This window comes from Ambystoma mexicanum, chromosome 7q, assembly GCF_040938575.1.
Source record: "Ambystoma mexicanum isolate Mex_15411 chromosome 7q, UKY_AmexF1_1, whole genome shotgun sequence".
Classification (NCBI taxonomy): domain Eukaryota; kingdom Metazoa; phylum Chordata; class Amphibia; order Caudata; family Ambystomatidae; genus Ambystoma; species Ambystoma mexicanum.
The window spans coordinates 604,728,675-604,749,381 of NC_090941.1; positions in this window are offsets into that span (position 1 = coordinate 604,728,675).

The window sequence follows — 20,707 nt, forward strand, 5'->3', positions numbered from 1 at the left end:
GCCTTTTTGGTTCGGGTAACCCTTGTCCATTCATCCTCTGACTCAGAGGCACTGCTCCTAGAGGTTCCTGTCTGCTCTTCCAGGTTTTCCCGGATTCTGCGAGCCTGGGAATGGCTGGCCGAATGTGGGGACCTGGTCTCCTGTGTCCTGCGCAGTTCAGAGGTGTCTTCAGATTCCTCCTTGCTGCCAGGATTTGATGGGTACCCCCCCCACTGACCTAACTGGGCAGAGGTTTTCAGGATGCCCTTAATGGGCCTACTCTCCTGGGGTTCCCCATTAAATTGCACTGTGCTGGGGTGCCCATACCCGGATGCCCGCCCCTCCATACCTGGGTGGTACTGGCCTATGAGCCCCATACTTTTGTCTGGATAGTAGTCTGCCATCCCTGTGGCCCGGTGCTCATGTGCGCCAGGGAATATGGGGGTGGCAGAGTCCAGTGACTGAGAGGTATGAGGGCCTCTGGTACTAGGGCTCCTGAGGTTATGCTCCGGAGCTTCCCTTTCCCAGCGAACCTCATCTCTATCCGCCCCTGCTCCCTGTTGCAATGCAAGAGCCTGCATTTGTGCCTTCAGTTCCTCAGTTAAGGCCTTACTAGACTCTATCAGTCTCTCCTGCATCGCTACCTGTTGCTGGAGCCTATCATTGTGCTGGCAGAGAACCTCATTCTCTCTCTGTGTTTCCTGATTGGTCCTGGAGCACTGGGCCAGTCTTTGCTGCAGGAGGGTTACCTCCTGAGCTGTGTCCCTATTGGCCTGCTCCTTTCTTGCTAGAGCATCCTCCACCCTCCTGGTGTGCTCTAACAAGTTCTGGTGTTCTTTTTGGAGGTCACCCAGTCCCTGGTGGGCCAGGTGATTTTCTTCCATTTTTCTTTTTAAATGGCAGACTTCCTGGCCTAAGGCGTCTCTTTCTTGACTAAGAGCCTGCATTTGTGCCGCCAGGTCGTCCCTCTGCCTTTGAAAGGCACCAGCTTTCTGGCGTTCTTCATCAAACTCTGCCTGGGTATCCAGGTCTTTCAAAATCAGTTTGTTGCTCTCTACCTTCACTCTATCTAGATGACTTTGCAGGGTGGCTACCTGCTCCGTGCATGCCCTGTTAAAGTCTAATTGTTGCTCCAGCTTTTTCTGGCTCTGCAGTAAGGAGTCCAAACTGTCTTGGTGCTCCTTCTGCAGGGCCAGAAATCTAGTATCCTGGTCAGCCTTTTCCTGTTGCAGTATATCCATGTCCTCCTTTATTTTACTGATATACTGCCTACTGTCATTTTCTGACTCCTGGCTCCTGAGCAGCCTCTGCTCAGAAGAGTCCAGCTCAGATTGGGCCTTCTGTAATGCCAGCAGTTGCCTACTCGCCAGATCTTGGCCTTCAGCACATTTGTCCTGCATGGCTCCCATATGTAAATATAAATATGCCGCTACCCTGGCAATCTTGTTGTGCTCATCCTTGGCCTTAGAGGACATATATAGTTCACTCAGGGCCACATGTAAGGGACCCTGATCTCTATATATATCTGACCCTGTTTCAGTGACCTGTTGTGTGATTGCCTGCAACCACGCCTCCTGGCCCTGTTCGGTCCATTCACCTCTCACAAATAGCTTATGTAAGAGGTGCTCTCTGGCTATTTTCATGTCTACTAAGGTCGTCATTCTAGAGATTGGTCTCTGTCCTGACTTACAGAAGTTTGTATTTTATTTTTGCAAAACAGACCTTTTCCTTAGAGCGTTGCTTTGAGGAGTGCTTTACAGCGTAACACAGCGTGGTGATCAGACCGGATATGTGTATCTGGTCAGCTGGCACACTGTATTAATCTGCACAAGTGATAGATCTAACCCAAACGTCCGGCACGAGCCCCCAATTTGTAAGAGGATTCAATTCAGCACTACAGCTAAGTCAACGCCTAGTCTAGAATACTGAATGAAAACCCTTATTGATATATCTTTATGTCCAGTTCATGCGTTCTGGATGACTACCCCTATATAACACCCCTCTCTTGGAATCCCCCTGACCCCACTGAGCCAAGAAGTAGTTCTGTTTTGCAAGTTAAAAAGGTTTAATTGATAGTTTCAACAATAGGTATATATATCACACTTTATAATAAATTAATAATTGAATATCACACCTAATCTGATATGATAAAGATTAACAAGGAGAATCTGGCACTAGCACACTTCTTTATAATCACTAAGGAGTTGACATGAAATGGATAAGATAGCAACAATACTTTTATGGTTTCCAATGGATGCAATGTGGAATGAAATGCAGTACAGAAAATAACTTGATAGGATTTCAGCAAAAGACAATGTAATCACTTTCTTGGACAATTCACCCCCCCTTTTATGCAATGCAAGGAAATGGAAGGAAGGCACACAATTCTCAGAAATGCAATTCAAATGTAATTCAGTTCACCCAGCAACTTAGACTACAGAAGTTGAAAACACAGGCAAAATGCTTTTATATGTGCTGGCAATAAAGTGAAAAATATGCTAAAATGCTTTTAATTCCCTCTAGAGGTTCAGGGTGAGTGGTATCTAGTTAATATTAGCTCAGGCTCACACTAGCAATGATTCAGGGATAATTAGCAGGTTAAACGAATTTCTGGCAAATGGGAGGCAAGAAGCTTCTGTTTTTACACGTGGAGAAATTTGCAAATCGCGGCAAAATTCGTGAGTGCGTTTTTCACGATTACGGCAAAATTATAGGGGGTGGGAATGCGGATCTAGGTTCGTAGGAAAGCCACGATTCTAAGCTTTCTGAGGAAAGTTACTGCAAGTCTCTAGCACAAACGGTCGCGGAGATATGAGCGATTAAATAAAGGTCGTTTTTCAGATTTGAAATTTTAAAGTTCAAAAAGACAAGTGCAGCTTGCAACTAGAAAATGACAAGTGACAGCTTTACAAATGACAGGTGACAGTTAGGAGGCAGTTCTACTTAGATTAAAATAGATTGAATTATATTATTTTAACTAGGAGATTGGTTCTGCACAGTCTGCTAGGTACTCACAATATATTTCTGAATTAGAATGGGCCTCGCCACGGATCTGGTCAGGTTTTTAGACTGGACTCTGGTCTCTGCACTTCACAGTGATCTGGGTCAGCTCTCTCTGGTTTTGGATACTGCTCTGCTTTCTCTGGGTCTTTCTGCACAGCTTTCTCTGGAGATTGAGGGATTTGAAGTCTGGATCTCTGGAGGTTGATGGAGGTAAAGTATGGAATTTTGGCAGAGCTTCCAGCTGCAAGTGGAAAATGAATCTCTATTTGGCTTGCACTCTCTGCTTTTATCTGTTTAGAATGTGGGTGTGTGTGAGCAGCATCACTAGCCAGCCCCTCTCCACTTATCATTGGCCAAGCTTTCATTTCTCCCCTGATTGGGGGAGCTAAGTTGTGTCAGAGTGATGTCATTTTACAGCCTGCAGAAAGTCCACTCCTCCTGTCAACTTGCACACAAATCTAGATTTGAACCAAATACATATTTCATAGCTACACAGTGGTTTGAAATAATATGCACCCATCACATATCACAGGAGGTATCCCCTGTTCCAACTCTACTCTTCCTGGGGGCTTGCATTCAGAAATGGCAATATTTTGCACTTTTTAACTGGTTTGCAATATCGGACATTAACCCAAATTTACACACATGTGCGCAAGGAGTATGGACATTAGTTGATGAAGTGTCAGATTTTTCACATGCACACATTTTGAGTAATATCCTCTTTTCCGCTAAAACCCCCCTGAACATGCCACCGGTTATAAAAACCTCTTAAAATGTGGGCAGAAAAATCACAAGAATTATGGTGTCATTTATAAAATTTTCACATGTCCGTACTATGAGTTATCCATCTTTTTAGAGTTATGTTCTGGCCCCAAAGGGGTGTGGTTTTCCACCAGCACAAGGTTGAATTTCTGGTTTTTCCAGTTCTGCCAAGCCAGCTTGCTCTCACAGGCAGTGCTCCTCCCCTTTACTTCCAGGAGGAAGCTACATTTACGACATCTGCAATAAACCATCTGCCTGGGTCAGGACAGGGCTTTGTTCAGAGCTCCTGTATTCTGTGGGGGCTCCCCTTAATTCAATTATCAGAGAGATGGCATATCCTTAGTGTGGCCAGCAAAAGGCAGATAGGCCTGGGAACACAGCTGTGACTCAAGTTTCACTCCTGATGGGGGGTAGTTGCCAGGCAAAATTGGAATCTCTTTAAGCCAGTTTTTAGCTACATGTCATTTCTGTTCCCCAGTTTTCTGCATTCAAATAAAACTAAACATTTTTACATATGCAGCTAGAATGCTGATTCTAAGTTTAAAACTATGACATTTAAACAATTGAAACCTATGTGACACTCAAAAGTAGGTCACTCAGTCAATTTAAACATTTAGATTTTTTTAGTGTCTTTCAGTCCAAATTTACTTAAACTGCTGAAATCCACAGCTCAGCCAGTCTTGCTATAAACCTTCAAGTCACTTCAGAATATAACTTTACATCGGATCCACCTCTCAGTAAGTCTTTCTTTGGCTTGCTTTGGGTTCATTTATTCAGTTTTCTACAAAATCTGGTGGTTTTAAAACGCCGGCTTTTGGATAGTGGTGAGTACTGGTACTGCACCCCTTTTTGGGATTTAAGAAAATGAATTCCCAACAGTTATGGGTTTGCTTTTGGCAATCAGCATTGCCATTCCCAATGGTTTCAGACTACTGTGTGGGTAGTCCAATGGTGGTTTTAGGCAGTGTCCTTCTGTGCCCATAACATCAGCAAAAATGAGTGGCAGCCTATTCTTCATGCATTTCCCTGTGCATTTTCTGGGAAGCTCTGGCCATCATGATGTTTTCCATGACCTGCAACCACGCCTCCTGGCCCTGTTCGGTCCATTCACCTCTCACAAATAGCTTATGTAAGAGGTGCTCTCTGGCTATTTTCATGTCTACTAAGGTCGTCATTCTAGAGATTGGTCTCTGTCCTGACTTACAGAAGTTTGTATTTTATTTTTGCAAAACAGACCTTTTCCTTAGAGCGTTGCTTTGAGGAGTGCTTTACAGCGTAACACAGCGTGGTGATCAGACCGGATATGTGTATCTGGTCAGCTGGCACACTGTATTAATCTGCACAAGTGATAGATCTAACCCAAACGTCCGGCACGAGCCCCCAATTTGTAAGAGGATTCAATTCAGCACTACAGCTAAGTCAACGCCTAGTCTAGAATACTGAATGAAAACCCTTATTGATATATCTTTATGTCCAGTTCATGCGTTCTGGATGACTACCCCTATATAACACCCCTCTCTTGGAATCCCCCTGACCCCACTGAGCCAAGAAGTAGTTCTGTTTTGCAAGTTAAAAAGGTTTAATTGATAGTTTCAACAATAGGTATATATATCACACTTTATAATAAATTAATAATTGAATAACACCTAATCTGATATGATAAAGATTAACAAGGAGAATCTGGCACTAGCACACTTCTTTATAATCACTAAGGAGTTGACATGAAATGGATAAGATACCAACAATACTTTTATGGTTTCCAATGGATGCAATGTGGAATGAAATGCAGTACAGAAAATAACTTGATAGGATTTCAGCAAAAGACAATGTAATCACTTTCTTGGACAATTCACCCCCCCTTTTATGCAATGCAAGGAAATGGAAGGAAGGCACACAATTCTCAGAAATGCAATTCAAATGTAATTCAGTTCACCCAGCAACTTAGACTACAGAAGTTGAAAACACAGGCAAAATGCTTTTATATGTGCTGGCAATAAAGTGAAAAATATGCTAAAATGCTTTTAATTCCCTCTAGAGGTTCAGGGTGAGTGGTATCTAGTTAATATTAGCTCAGGCTCACACTAGCAATGATTCAGGGATAATTAGCAGGTTAAACGAATTTCTGGCAAATGGGAGGCAAGAAACTTCTGTTTTTACACGTGGAGAAATTTGCAAATCGCGGCAAAATTCGTGAGTGCGAATCCACCTCTCAGTAAGTCTTTCTTTGGCTTGCTTTGGGTTCATTTATTCAGTTTTCTACAAAATCTGGTGGTTTTAAAACGCCGGCTTTTGGATAGTGGTGAGTACTGGTACTGCACCCCTTTTTGGGATTTAAGAAAATGAATTCCCAACAGTTATGGGTTTGCTTTTGGCAATCAGCATTGCCATTCCCAATGGTTTCAGACTACTGTGTGGGTAGTCCAATGGTGGTTTTAGGCAGTGTTCTTCTGTGCCCATAACATCAGCAAAAATGAGTGGCAGCCTATTCTTTATGCATTTCCCTGTGCATTTTCTGGGAAGCTCTGGCCATCATGATGTTTTCCATGTCAATACTGCACAGTTTTGAGGTAGGGCTCGGATGCATGGGTAAATACATCCCACAACCCATACATATTTTCACACACACATACTCTGCCTGCCCACACATACGATATCTGCTACCACACACTGCCACTTGCATCAATAATACAGCTGATCCCCCCAAACACACACTGCCACCCCCCACACATGCACTGCCCACTACACACTGGCCACCCCAGACACACACACTGACCTCCACACACACACTTCCCCCCACACACACTGCCCTCACACCCATATTGCCCATGCAAACATCCACACACCCACTGCTGACGCACACCCACCTGACCAATGCCCCAAAACCCATGCACCTTCTGCCACTAACAAAAACAATGCCCATGCAAAGAACAACAGACGCCACACACATGCAGTTTTCCCTGGCCACACATATACACACTGCCCCCCACAGACTCCCCCGAGCTCGCCCACACACAGACTGCCCCCACTCCAGGTACTCATCCCCATAGACCTCCCCTCCCCACAAAGACCTTCACTGCCCCCACACTTACAGCCCCACACATGTACACACGCACACTGACTCCACACCACTTCCCCACACATGCACTCATGCACATTGACTCCACACATACAGATACACACTGCCCACATACAGCACACTGGCCCACACTACCACTACCCTTACACACATTACCTACACACACTGCTCACACACACACACACACATACATACACTGTCCCCAGACACTGCACACAAAGTGCACACACACACAACAATATTGTGAGTCCCAGGGCATTTCAGGAAAATGTGAGCCGGTGGGTTGTGTAACTGGACATTTTTAGTCAATCCCTAGTGATGATGCAGGTGCTTGGAGATATGTGGGCAATAGCAGCCAAAAAGTTCATGTAGCTAAGCCTAATATGGTAATATTTATTTATTTCTTTATTTATGTATTGCACATTTGTTAGGCGCCTATACAACAGAATGATGTTTCCAGGCACCATAAGGCAAAGTGGGGAGGGAACAAGGGGAGTAAAACACATTGGCAAAAACAGTAAATATCCAATCATGGTCCTACAAGGCCTTGTGGCATTCAGACGTCCAAGTGCGGTGAAGAGAAGTGCAGGAGAAAGGGATGGGTGCAGGAGAAAGGGATGGGTAGGGGGGAGCAATGAATGGACAAGTGCAGGTGGACCCTGGCAGGGAAGAGCCAAGGGGAGCAAAGGGAGGAGTCCTCAGGCTAAGTGCCAAGGAGGACGAATCCCAAGGGTGGCATGCACAGTCGGCAGGTAGTGCTGGGGGGGGGGTGGTGCTGGTGTCCACCGGGTAGAGGGCCTGGTAACCTGTGAGATACATGCGGACCAGTCCACCAGCCTCAGTGGCAGTGGGTGATTAGCAAGGAATGGAAAGACGGAAAGAGGTAGAGAAAGCTGAGTTCTGAGAAGCTTCAGTAACATAACACGGTCCGGCTCAAGTCTGAGAGGGGCAATACTTGCCAAATGCTTATACGGTACCTATTCAAATGCCCAAACTAATGGCTTTGATAATGCCTTTTTTCGCAGGTTAGGTGGAGATTTGTCTACTGCCATGCCCTGTATTTCCATTGCCACTGGTCTAGTGTTTAGTTCTTTTTCAATTTGAAGTATCAGTTGCTTTTTCATCCGCTTCCCTTCTTATTTATTTCTGTGAAGATATGTGCTTGTGTTCTTTCCTCGCTTGTCCTTATATAAAACCGTTATCCAGAGTTCGGATACTGGGTTCCCAGCAGGCTGTCTCGATTCAAGTCCGAAGTACTCTTTTTTACAGTCTCTTGTATCAAAGTCTCCTCAGCTTTGGGATACCATTTACCCCCCCCCCCCCCCGATCCTCTTGACACTTTCCAGTAGACTGTGAATATCAGAAATATTTAGTCAAACATTGGTATTCACGATGGAAAATGATAATGATTGTTCAGAAATGGGTGACACAAGAAGCAACGAAGGAAAGGTGCACCGTGGTCATTTTCCAAACTAAAACGTCCTGCTAAATGAGCAATTTTTTTTGTAGTAAACATATAGCCAGATGCCATACAACCAAATATATGAAAGGAACCCCAAAAATGGTTTTGTATCGATACAGACATAATGAGCATACGAGATAACTGAAAGGTTAAATAAAAGCGCAAAGATAGGAGAGGACGAAGGCAATGTTATGCCACCTAGAAAATATGACTGCGGGAAGACATCTCTGAGAAGTCATAGTGGTGTGATAGTGGTAGGAAAGTAAGACACATTTAGTTGAAGCAGCGTTGAATTAATGCAAGAAAATAGGTGGAATATGTGGGCAGGGAACATTAGTATCAAACTAAGAGCACAGCTACTGTCCGGAACCACCTAGGGACATTGTTACCACATTAATCTGTAATTGGTTGGCATCTATTAGGGGCAATTAAAGTGGATCCCCTAATCAATGCCACTTTGGCATATGGAGTTGTGCCAAATGATCTTTCACCATCACCGTCTTGTGGCCAATGCTGGATTTGACTTTTATGGACTTCATTGATTCACGGTGCATCACCCTTTCACATGGTGGCCCAGAATCATGCTGTACCCATCTTCTTCTTGTATCCTGGCTTGCAACATTATGTGTTACTACTGACATCTGCAATTGTATTCACTCTCCCCTCTTGCTTCTCCACTTTTTTTGACTGCTTACTCTCTGTTCTCTCCTCTCCCATTCTCTCTTTTATTATCTCCTCCCCTCCAACCCTTACTTTCTTCTATGCACTTACTCTGTCAAAATTGTCCCCAGACCTAATATGATCACAACCTCGTCTGTCGCTCCCCTATCCCCTTATTGTTGTCCCCCCTCCCTCCAGCACTATCTGAAACGTTGTCAGGCCTAGTACAATAGTCACTTGTTTTGTTCCTCCCCTCCCTTTCTTCACCCCTCTCCCTCACTTTTTGTTTTCTCAGGCTCTACCAGAAATGTCATCAGGCCTAGTACGTTAGTCGCCTGTCTGTTTCCATTTCCTTCTCACTCTCCCCCTCCCTTCCTTATCTATGTCTTAGCTCTTGCACTATCTGAAATGTCTTCAGGCCGAGTACGATAGTTAATTTCACATCCTTACTGTTCATGGCCTGTAAGAATGTCATTGTATTTTGCGTTGTTCCCTCCCTTGCCTTGAAGCGCTTTGAAACACATTGTGTATAGGCGCTATATAAATAAACTATCATATCATATCATATCATATCTGAAACTAGCATGTTTCATCAATCTGATCTATTGGTGACAGCCAATTTTCTGCTGACTGCCAATCTGGTTTATTTGCAAAAGAGGTAAAATGTGGGGTAACCCAACAACAAGCATGTCATTTTGTGGTCACTAACATCCTGGAGCATCTGCGAGCAGGCTTAAGGGCACTTGTGGATGGGGGAATGAGTCAGTGATTATGGACATGCATAGTGATGTAAACCAACTTTGGTGGTGTGGTGGAAGGCTCTTAGTTAAATGTTGGTAATAATAGCCTTGCACTCCAATTGCCATTATGATATGATATGGCATTTATAATGTGCATATACACAAGTGTTTCAAGGCGTGACGAGGCAAGGGAGGGGGAACAGAGGGAAGAACAAACAGGGATCCTACTAGACCAGGTGTCATTCAGATCTGGCAAGTGCATGGAAAGGGCAGGGGGAAAGTGCAAGGGAGAGGGGGAGGGGTGAGTGCAGTACACGGGATAATAGACTAATAACATAGTAAGTATGGCCAGCTGGTGGCAAGTGAAAGGGTAAGTGCAGACATCCGGTATCAAGTGCTGATAGAGAGACTGAAGGGAGAGAGCGACAGTCCTGAGTGCAGGGGTTGCCAGGAAGGCAATGCAGGAGTGCGACTGGCGGTGGAGGGGACCTGGGCCCGAGATCAGCGGGTGGCCAGGTAACCAGTGCAGTTTCAGCCAGGGGTTCAGCAGGGGAGAGGAGGAGAAAAAGCGGAAGCAAAGAGAAACGTATTGAGGTGCTTCCGGAACCGGAGATGGTTCTCCTCAAGTTTCAGTGAGGTAGGAAGGCTGTTCCAGAGGACAGCCCCACCCGAAGAGAGAGAATGACCCCCAACACCTTGCTTGGAGAAGCAACTGACCCTGAAGGAGTTGGAGAAGAAAGATATTTAGGAAGAGAGAGTTGAAGGTTTTGAGACCCCAGGCTTCAGAAGGCCTTGTGGACAATGCATATGGTTTTGAACTTAATCCTCGCAGCCACTGAGAGCCAGTGCAGGGATTTCAGTCCTGGAGAGATACGATCCCTGGGTTTGAGGCCAAGAACAAGTCTTGCAGTCCTGTTCTGAATAAGTTGCAGAGGGCGGAGAGTAGAGGCAGGCAGATTTAGAAAGAGGCTGTTGCAGTAGTCCAGCCTAGAGAGAACCAGAGCTCTGGACACAGTGAGCTTCTGGGGGAAGGAGAGGAAAGAAGGAAGAATACCTCTGAGGAGGTGTAGCTGGTAGTGTGACTTCTTAGAGATGTCAGAGATGTGAGGAGAGAAGGAGAGTCTGGAGTCGAAGATAACCCCAAGGTTTTTGGCCTCACAGGTGGGCGAAGGAAGAGGGCCAAGAGAGGCCGGATAGATAGAGACAGGAAAGGAGGAGGCGGTGTGCTGATGAGGAGAATCTCAGTCTTACTGGCATTAAGGCAGAGATCATTGGCAGCGCACCACTCCTGGATGGCGGACAGACAGTCAGAGATGAGAGAGGAAGAAGAGGTGGCTGAGGGTAGCCTGAAAATGAGCTGAGTGTCATCCGCATAGCACTGGAAATTGGGGCAGAGTGCTGCAATGTGGTGGGCAAGAAGTGCCAGCAATTGGTTAAACAGCCTGGGAGAGAGGTTAGACCCCTGGGGCACACCACAGGTAGAGATAGAGATAGAGGAGAGGAAGGACCCAAGTTGATCCTGGGAGGGGTGGTCTGAGAGGAAAGAAGTCAGCCACGCCAGGGCCTGACCGGTGATGCCCAGGTTTTCACAGAGACGATTGAGCAGGATGGCATGGTTGACCGTATCAAAGGCAGAAGAGTGATCAAATAAGATGAGGACACAGGGGGTGTTTGAGTCAAGGTTGGGGAGCAGGTCTTCATGGATGTTCAGGAGAGCAGTTTCCAGGCTTCTGGCAGCTCGGAAGCCAGACTGATGGTCATGGATACAACCAACAGATTCAGTGTGAAGATTAAGCTGGGAGATGGCCAGCTTTTCCATGAGTTTGCCCAGTAAATGAGTGATGGTGATTGGACGGTAGTTGGCTAGGCAAGACGGGTTGGCAGAGGGTTTCTTAAGAAGAGGGTGCACAAGGGAGTGCTTCAGCGGGCAGGGGAAGACTCCTGTGGTGAATGTGTGGTTGCAGAAATCGGCTAGGGTAGGAGCCAGGGAGTCAATGTGGTCCTTGATGGTTTTGGAGGAGCAGGGGTGAACCTGTTTAGACAAGACTTTCATAGAGCGGACTTGTCTGGAAACCTCATCAGGGGAGAACAGGGGAAAGGCAGAGAAGGAGGGTGGAGAGGTGGCCGAAGAAGGGCCACAGGAAGAGCAGAGAGTAGAGAGAGGAAGGTGGGAGGAGGGAAGAGAGGACAGGATGTCCTGAGTTTTAGAGATGAAATGAGAAGTCAGAGCTATGCAGAGGGCCTGGGCAGGGACAGGGGAGGTAGAGACTGTGGCAGGATTGGCCAGTTCCTTACAGTTTCTAAAGAGTTCAGCCAAGTTGTTGGAAGCCGCAGAGGTGTGGCCTTGGATGTGAGCACTCTTACTGGTGCAGACAGAGAGCCGGTATTGCCTTTGGAGCAGGTGGCAGGCCAGTTTGTCAAAGGATGTACCAGAAGAACGCCATTTCCTCTCAGTCACCCTGCACTTGTGTTTAAGGGTGACTTGGTCTGAGTCGTACCAAGAGTTGCACTTGGCTTTGGGCTTCAGGCAGATCCTCATGACAGAGGCAAGAACATCAAGAGTATCAGATATAACAGAGTGGAGCATGGAAAGGGCTGTGTCAGGGTGTGAGTCAGCCAAAGGGGAAGGGGAGGTGAGAAAGTGGCGGTGAAAGCCTCAACTGACACTTGGGTCAGATAACCGAGAAGGTAGATGGCAGTGCTGGAATTGGCTTGGCCTAAAGGGTAGAGAGGGTGAAATGGGAAGAAAGGAGAAAGTGATCACTCCAGGAGAGAGGAGTGGTGAGAGAGATAGAAAGGGGAAGGTCAGAGGAGATCAGAGCATCCAGAGTGTGCTCTGCAGAGTGAGTAGGACCAGAGGGGAGAATTGGAGTGAGAGAGAGTTGCAAAGGTCGCGGAAGAGTCCAGGGAAAGGACAGAGAGCATCCAGATGGATGTTGAAGTCTCCAAGAAGGAGGAGTTCAGTGGTCGAGACCAGGAGGGAAGAGGAGAGGTCCGCCCACTCGGAGAGGAAGGAGGACATCTGACCAGGTGTCCAATAGATAGTAGCCAAAGTAAGGGAATGGCTAGGAGAGGGATAGAGCCTGCAGATGACGTATTCGAAAGAGGAGTAGGCCTGCGTAGGAATGACATAGGCAGGTATCCACTCGGGGAAGATCAGGGCTACATCCCCTCTGGAACGGTTGGACCTGGGCGCGGAGAGGATCTTGTAACCGTCAGGGAGGAGAGTGTCAACGCTCGTGACAGAGCTGGCCAGTGTGTACCAATGTGTTGATGCTTACAGTGCCAAGAAACTGCCAAGAAACTGCCAAGAAACTGCCAAGAAACTGCCTGGGTGTTTTGTAGGTGCTCAGTAGGGAGCATATACCATCACATGTATTATGTTATTCATTTATAAGTCATGATCAAGGGAATATCACTGCGCAAGGAGTAGCGAAGGGGCAGGCAGGTGGAAGAGGTGGGGAGTGAGAGGACCACAGATGAACGCCACGGTATGGCGAAGCACAGGTGCATATGGCGTTGTTGTTGCAGCAAACAGGAAGGTAGAAGGGGTACAGAATGGAAATTAGGAGTAGCGCAATACAAGACAAAGGATAAGAGGTGAGTGGTGAGAGGTAGCAAATAAGCAAGAGGGGACATGTAGCAGTGACGAGTGAGCCAATGTCGTGATAAAAGAAAGCATAAGTATGGGGTGGGGGCAGCGGTATGCAAAGTTATGATGGGGAAGGTTATGTAAAGGGATGAGGGTTGCAGAAAGAGGACAGAAGTGATAAAAAAGAGGGGTATGTTTGAAGGTAAATGGAGAGAGAGACAGCAACTGTGAGGGTCAGATGTAATAGAAAGGTTTAAAAGTGGCAGGGGATAGAGTCAGACATAGGACAAGTTTGAGACTTTAGTAAGGTGAATGCGAGAGTCGGGAAACAGTAATGCAGAAGCTGTGGGGAGTGGAGAGTAAGGGGAATTAGGAGTAACATGAAGTGTACCGGACTGGAGGAGTCATTGCAAGACAAGGCCAACATGCTACAAACATGTGATAAGAAGAAGTGTTTGGATATTGTAACTGAGCTATCAAATGGAATTTATGTGTTTTAGAACGAAATGTATCAATTTATGATGTGATGATTTTATATGGCTATATGCAAAACATTTTTTTTTGTCATAAGCATATTAAATAAATAAATAAATAAATACATAAATAAATAAATGTGATAAGAAGTGGGGGAGAAGAGGCAGCAGATGGGGTGATAACAGGGGATCAGAGGCCAAGAGCAGAGCAGGTCAGGTTGAGCTATGTAGCACCCTGGAGGAAAGGGAATGCAAGTGTGGAGACAGAGCAGAAGAGTAAGTATGATTGCATTCAAGAGTAATCAAGGGGATGGAAGGGTCAGTGAGTGAAGGAGAAAGGAATGAGAGGATAGACAAGAAAAAAAGAGGTTGCAGAGGGCAAGGATACGAAGGACGGGGGCAAAAAGAGAGACAGAGAACGGATGGGAACAGATAAGGGAACCAGCGAAACTGGGCTGTACTCTGGTAACCTACCTACCTATACTCAGAGCTGCTGGGAATTTTGATGGAGTAACAAAGTATCACAGTAGAACAGTCTACAGATGACGCCTAAATGTACAACAGTGTGCTTCCTCAATGAAAGTATTTACCTCCTTGAACATGTCCCCTCTTCTTCAGTCCCCCTGGCCGAACTACTTCTTTAAGTAGCTTGATATGGCACTCTTTTCCCAAAACGCTACCAACTCCTGCAGGTGTTTTTTATGGCTACCTTCACAACATCAACCGTTTTTGGGAATTTCTATTCTCCTGTTTTTGACAAAATACTCATCATCACACACACCCAGTTACACACTGAAAATGCAATCCTCCGGACCCAATACCTTTCTCCAAATTCAACTTCCTAACCCCTACCACTGACCACGTATTCACCCACAATGATATGTCTTTAACTGTGTTCAATCTATCCTAGTCATCACCCCATACTAAATATCTATCTCCAAACTATGCTTACTCCCGAAGTTCCATCCTTCTACTAGGAATGGTCTTCCCATACCATCCATGCTATCACTGCATACTGGATCTACACCTAGCTATATATTAAAAGTAATTTAACAGGGCCGTTCTTATCACAATCAACATCTACTCCTCCACATCTTCACCTCCATCCCTTGTGTGACATATTTAAAGCTCAGATGAACAAGCACCTCAAAAAATGAAAATAATATCCACACGCTTAAACTCCTAACGACCTAAATCAGTTTATTGACACTCTTACCTTAGCCTGACCTTAGAACTATCAAAGTCCCTCGACTTACCCCGATACACTCTTGTGCCCTCCAAACATCCTGAATTCTCACATCTAGGCTTACCCTCCACATAACAACACAAGCACAATCCATTCTTCAGGACAATCATCTTGCTTTCCTTTTTCTCTTCCTTTTTCTCTTTGAACATAACTAATACAAAACGGTTCCTGACCTGCCTCCTAGAACATCCCCAGTGCAACCTTGTCTCTCTCCTCTACCCACACCAATGAAGAGTGTCTCCATTCACTGAGCCATATCCTCAAAGGTATTATCCCCCATTCTAAGGTCAGATAACACATGCTGCACCCACTCTAGCCTCTTATAGCATCACCCCTTCTCTTAACTAGTATTGCTCCCCTCCTTCTTTCACGAATCACTCCACATGGGTTACCCTCTGAATGTACCTCAAGGAATGTCACCTTCATCACTTGCCTGTCTCCGTCTTATCCCAAATCACTGCATGCCTAGTCTTCAAGAATCTCATGTACTTCCACTTCACAAGCAACCCCTACAGTCTGACACAATTGGGCTTTTATCAGCTTCACTCTATGGCGATTCCTCTCACTTATGACTTCACTGTTATGGCTACTGCCCACCTCAATCCATGTGCTCCCGCTTCTAGTTCTCTGCGTCTCATCTGCACCTTTGTCATGACCAATCAAAGCATATTACTCTGGGTCCTGGGCACCCAGTTGCCTCGGGCAGAATGTTGTCCTTGTTCACCTCCTTCCTCTTGGACCATTAATATTTTGTGTCCATGTATTCCTCAAAATCTCCCTCAACCGATTGGTGTATACCCCTCCATTGCACAATATTGAGGCCCTCCCTCTATGACATCAGCTCCTCTGTTGGAAGACTCTTTTTTTGCACGACAAAACATTTTTTAGGTTAGGTCATTTGATGACATTTCCTATGTCGGCCACAATAAAGGATGCACAGGAAATGTAGACCATTTGGGAATGTTGTTAGAGTGGAAAGTCACATGCACATATGGGGGAGCAGACGAGATCAGAGGGCCACAGACCAGGGTGGCGTGGAAATAGGCAGGCGGAGAGAGCAGGGTGATGAGGTGAGTGGTGGGGCTCTGGGCAGCTGGAGTGGCAATCCCACGATTAAGGCAGGGTGTTTAGGGTACAGTGTTTAGGCCACCTGTGCCGTGCCTCATGTAAGAGAGGCACTGGTTTGGGGGTAGAGAGGTGGATGATGAGGGGTTGCGAATGGGGTGGGACTGGAGAGAGGCACAGGATAAAGCATGACAAAGGAGCAGGCATGTCGGGAAGCAGCATTTGTTCGGAAAGCCAAGTGAAAATAGGATCATGTGGCACTGGAGAGCAGTCTCTGCTGGGGAGTGCCAATACAGTTTGGGCGGTATTGGCCAAAGCAACATACAAAAGAGAGAGCTAAGGTACAAGTTTACCCATGCACCAGTGCCCAGATCATAACTAGTATTCTGGGATTGTAAAATGACAAATGTGTGTCATGTTTTGTACATTCAAATCTATCATAACAAGTGTGTTAATGTTAGCCTATGAAATATTGTTATTTTACTCTGCATTGCAAGATAAAATGAGCACTTAACCTGTCATGGAGGCCATATAATATTGCCATTCACTTTAATGAAAACACCCAAAGAATTCCTTTAGCACCCTGTGGATACATTTATTCATGAATCCATCACTGTAATATGATGTGCTGCATAGGTGCTGGGTGAGAATTCTTGCATGGAGATATCCGGAATAAGAGAGCAGCTGTGAGCATGGAAGAGACAGAGGGCCATATTTCTCGGCGGTGGCAAACATCCAGTATTTAAAAATGGCGGGTGTTTTATCGCTCCACTTAATTCCAACTTTCAGACATGAAACTCTTCAAATTCACCTACTTTTATGTCAAATTAGTTAACTCCACACAAAAGCATTACAACATGTGGTAATTGTCGCATGCGTTAATCACCACATTTGGTAAATCGGAACCCCCGGGGTGTACTATAGGACTCAAAAATGGGAATAACTGAAGGATCCCGGTGACTCTAAATCATGCCGTCCTTCATGGTAATTCCGTTTGTTGGAATTGCCGATAACGTAACAAGGCCAGTAGTTTTGAGTGACTCAGATATTGCTTGTTCATGACCATGATATGTGTGTGTGTGCATTTTAGTTTTGGTGAAAAGATGGGCAAGCCACCGTGAGCAAAATAACTCTAATATAAGTGTTCCTATTCATATAAGAAGGATACAGCACTTTAGCTCGTTGTGTCCTTCATTTTACTTAGGCCTCTAAACGCCAAAATGGTAGTCTTAACCCGCCTTTTGGAGGAAGCAGTCATGTTAGCCACACATAGAGATGTAAGGCAAGAACATGGACGCCATGCTCTTCTCGCCAATCTTGGGACTAGGGCAGTTTCTAGCCAATTTGGTGCCCAGGGCAAAACATCAGAATGTGCCCCTGCGCATCCCTCCGAATGGCACACGACACTCCGAAACTACACCCCTGTGTCGTGCGATACAACCCCTCCTCAATATGATTAAAAATTGTTATTATATAAATTGTTATATAAATGAAGCTGGTTTCATTACATTGTGATTCACGTGCTTTACAGAAGAATTATAATGTGAAAACACAGCTGTTGCTGCCCAAGTAAATGGGTATTCTGTCACCTGCTCCTAGAGATGACCGTGCCTGAATGTGGTTTCAAACTCTCTGTACTGCCACACTGCGGTCATACCAGGCTACCGAGGTATGAGGGCTCACTGACCACTGCACCTGTGTTGTAAGTGTTCTGTTTCTATCATCTCACTTGTATTTCGCAAGGGGCAATACTAGACTAACCATATGAATGATTTTCTGATAGAAGGTTATCATTCCAAGATGGACAGTCTGGGACACTCTTACAGTACTCTTTCAAAATAACTCTCTGAGAGTGGGAAGGGGACAAATAGCACCAATGAGGAGTCCTGTATGCTTTGGATTAAATCACAAAGTAACAGTGATCAGAGATCTCTACATTTGACAAACAAGTCTGGATAAAAGGTTTCTATGTGTGCATTTCTAAATTCATAACCGAAGCATGCTTGATGCTCACATCACGGTTCACAATGCTCAGCCTAACATTAAAATGTTTGGAACCAAGAACCATACATCTTAATTTGGACAGTTAAGTTTTTGGATGTGAGTATAACATGGCTGCAACATCAGCCCCTCAAAATGGGTACACAGGCTCTTTTGCTTTTTGTTTCTGAAGAATTTTAGACGAGGAAGGGCTGGGCCTCAGTGTGAGCATGCCCAACCCCCAATACAGAAACATCTTTAGGGAATTATATCTACTGACAGGACAGGATACCGTACACGAGAGAGCCATTAAACAATGCACAGAAAGGCTACCCAGAAAGGATTTTACCTCTTACAAACTTTAGCCTTACAACTAATAAGCTGATGAAGCGTTTTAAACAAAACAAGCTTCTAATACATGATAAAGGTTCCACAGTTCCTCAGCCACTACCTCCTCACTACTAGGCAGGCCTCATGGATTATTTCTGAAAAAAAGAGCAGGCCCATACTCTATCTAACAGAGCTGGCATTAGCATCTCTTATTAGTGCTGGCCTCCAGCAAGTGAAAATCATGGCGTGGCAGTGTAGAAAGGGCTTTTGGCCTAGTGGGTGTACAATTTGAGGCAACTTCTTTGATTGCTTAATGCGTTTATGTGTGGGCACAGTATGACATGCTCATTACAGCCACCCACATACAGCGTTCCAGTATACTATTGTGGGGACTTTGGACACATAAGACAAAAACAGGCATATGTGCTGAAACATATGGGAGTGCCACATAGATACCATTAATCAACAGGGTGGTGGCTTGTGCAGCGCATAAAATATTGCTGCACACATATCACTGCATTGATTTGCCATGCACTCCTGTCTGCATGGTGACACACAATGAACTCTGCTTTCCTAATCAAGGTGACAAGTGACATTGAGGTGCCATCTGGTGTGTGCACTAGGCAGTGGCTGGCTTTTTTAGAAAAGTAAAAGACCTTTGATGCTGAACGGATGCATTTAGTCCATGTCCCAAAGCAGCCTCTTGAATACTTAAGCAAGAAAATGATGGATAACAGTAAACCTTCCCAGGGATGCGCCTTATGTAACTAAAAAGTAATATAGAAAAACAAACGTTTTGGTATGTCAAAAAAAGACACATGAACACCAAGAAAATAGTTTAAAACATTTTCTGTGTGGCATGTTAATTCTCTTGGAGGAATGCATAGGCTTGGTCAGCTAACAGATATTTGTGCTGGCGTGGTAAATAAAAATGCCCCATGTTCAGTTCTTAACACTGAAATGTTAAGCATATACTGTGGAAAAACAATGGCTTGTTAAGTGAGCCATCACTTATAAATTGCCCCACTTGAAAGGCTGTCAGCACAAAGAATGAGGGACACAGGGTGTATGACTCCGAAGCATCCCACATGCTGAGTTTGGAATATGCATTCCTGTGTTTGCATATTCCTAACGCATCGCAGTTATCCACAAGTCGAAAGAGAGCAGCAGTGTACATCGCAGATTGGTGTTCACCGGCACAGCAGGCTACTTAATCTGTTGTCCTGCAAGCTAAGAAGCATCTTTCTGGGTGGGTCCCTTACTGCGCCCTCCTTCTGAGCTATTTAGCTCTGCGCCCCGGGCCTTAGCCCGCTCCGCCTGGGCAGAGAAACGGGGCTGCTTGGGACACACATGAGGTGGATGTGGCAATTTCAATTAGCGATCCGCAGTGGCTTTAGAGAAACCTTAAACCGGAGATGGTGCAATTAGCACTAGGCAAACATTCTCGGAATGCAAAAAACATATTGTTTCAATACATTTTATTTGCCCTAGTCGTAAAAGACTCCGACTAGTGCAAGCATTTCCATGGTGCAGAAATGCAATGAAATAAAACATGCATGGATGCACATTTTCTGTTATATGACTCAAGGCGGCGTGGGATCACTATCCCTTGTCTGCGCCACATGCACTCTGCTCCCTCCTGGTGGTGGCACTTAAATTGTTATGTGTTATACATCCTAATTCCTGAAAACGAGGAAAATTGTGCGTTTTGAAGTGTAAAACACAGAGGTTTATCCTGATAAAAGATTTTTTTTGTGTGCATATTACTTTTAATTCGTATCTTTTATCACTGGGCTAGAGTAGACACGTGTGAAATGGAGAATGATAATGGCCCCTTTCCCTGACAAGTCACAGCTCACTGGGAAGTGGCCATTAGTATCCCAAAGCCCCCAATTCTGTGTCTACTGCAGAGTAAATGTACCACCTAAGCCTGTTTTTTTATTTATTTTTGTATGGCTAGTCTGCAATGTGTCTGAGTGTATATGAAGCAGTGAGGTAATAATGCAATGGCAGTTGCACTTTTTATTCAGAAGATGCTTGTGAAAAACAATTCTGTGAGTGAAGGCAAGTACGGCAATACACATGTCTGATTGTCTTGTGCAGGTTAGAACATGCCAAGCATCAGGGTGTTGTAATTGTTTCACGAACTCCTTATTTCGGGAATAAGAGTTGTTTAAAATGAATGCTGAAAACAAGGAAAGCGGCTGTTTAAAAAAAATGGAGACGAGCCTGGGTACAACTTGAGCTTGAGAGGGCCACCACCGACACTGTGCCCTGTTGCTGGGCTTCTCTGAAGCTGTCTTTCCTGCCTGAGCTCTATTCATGCTCCCCTCACCCCA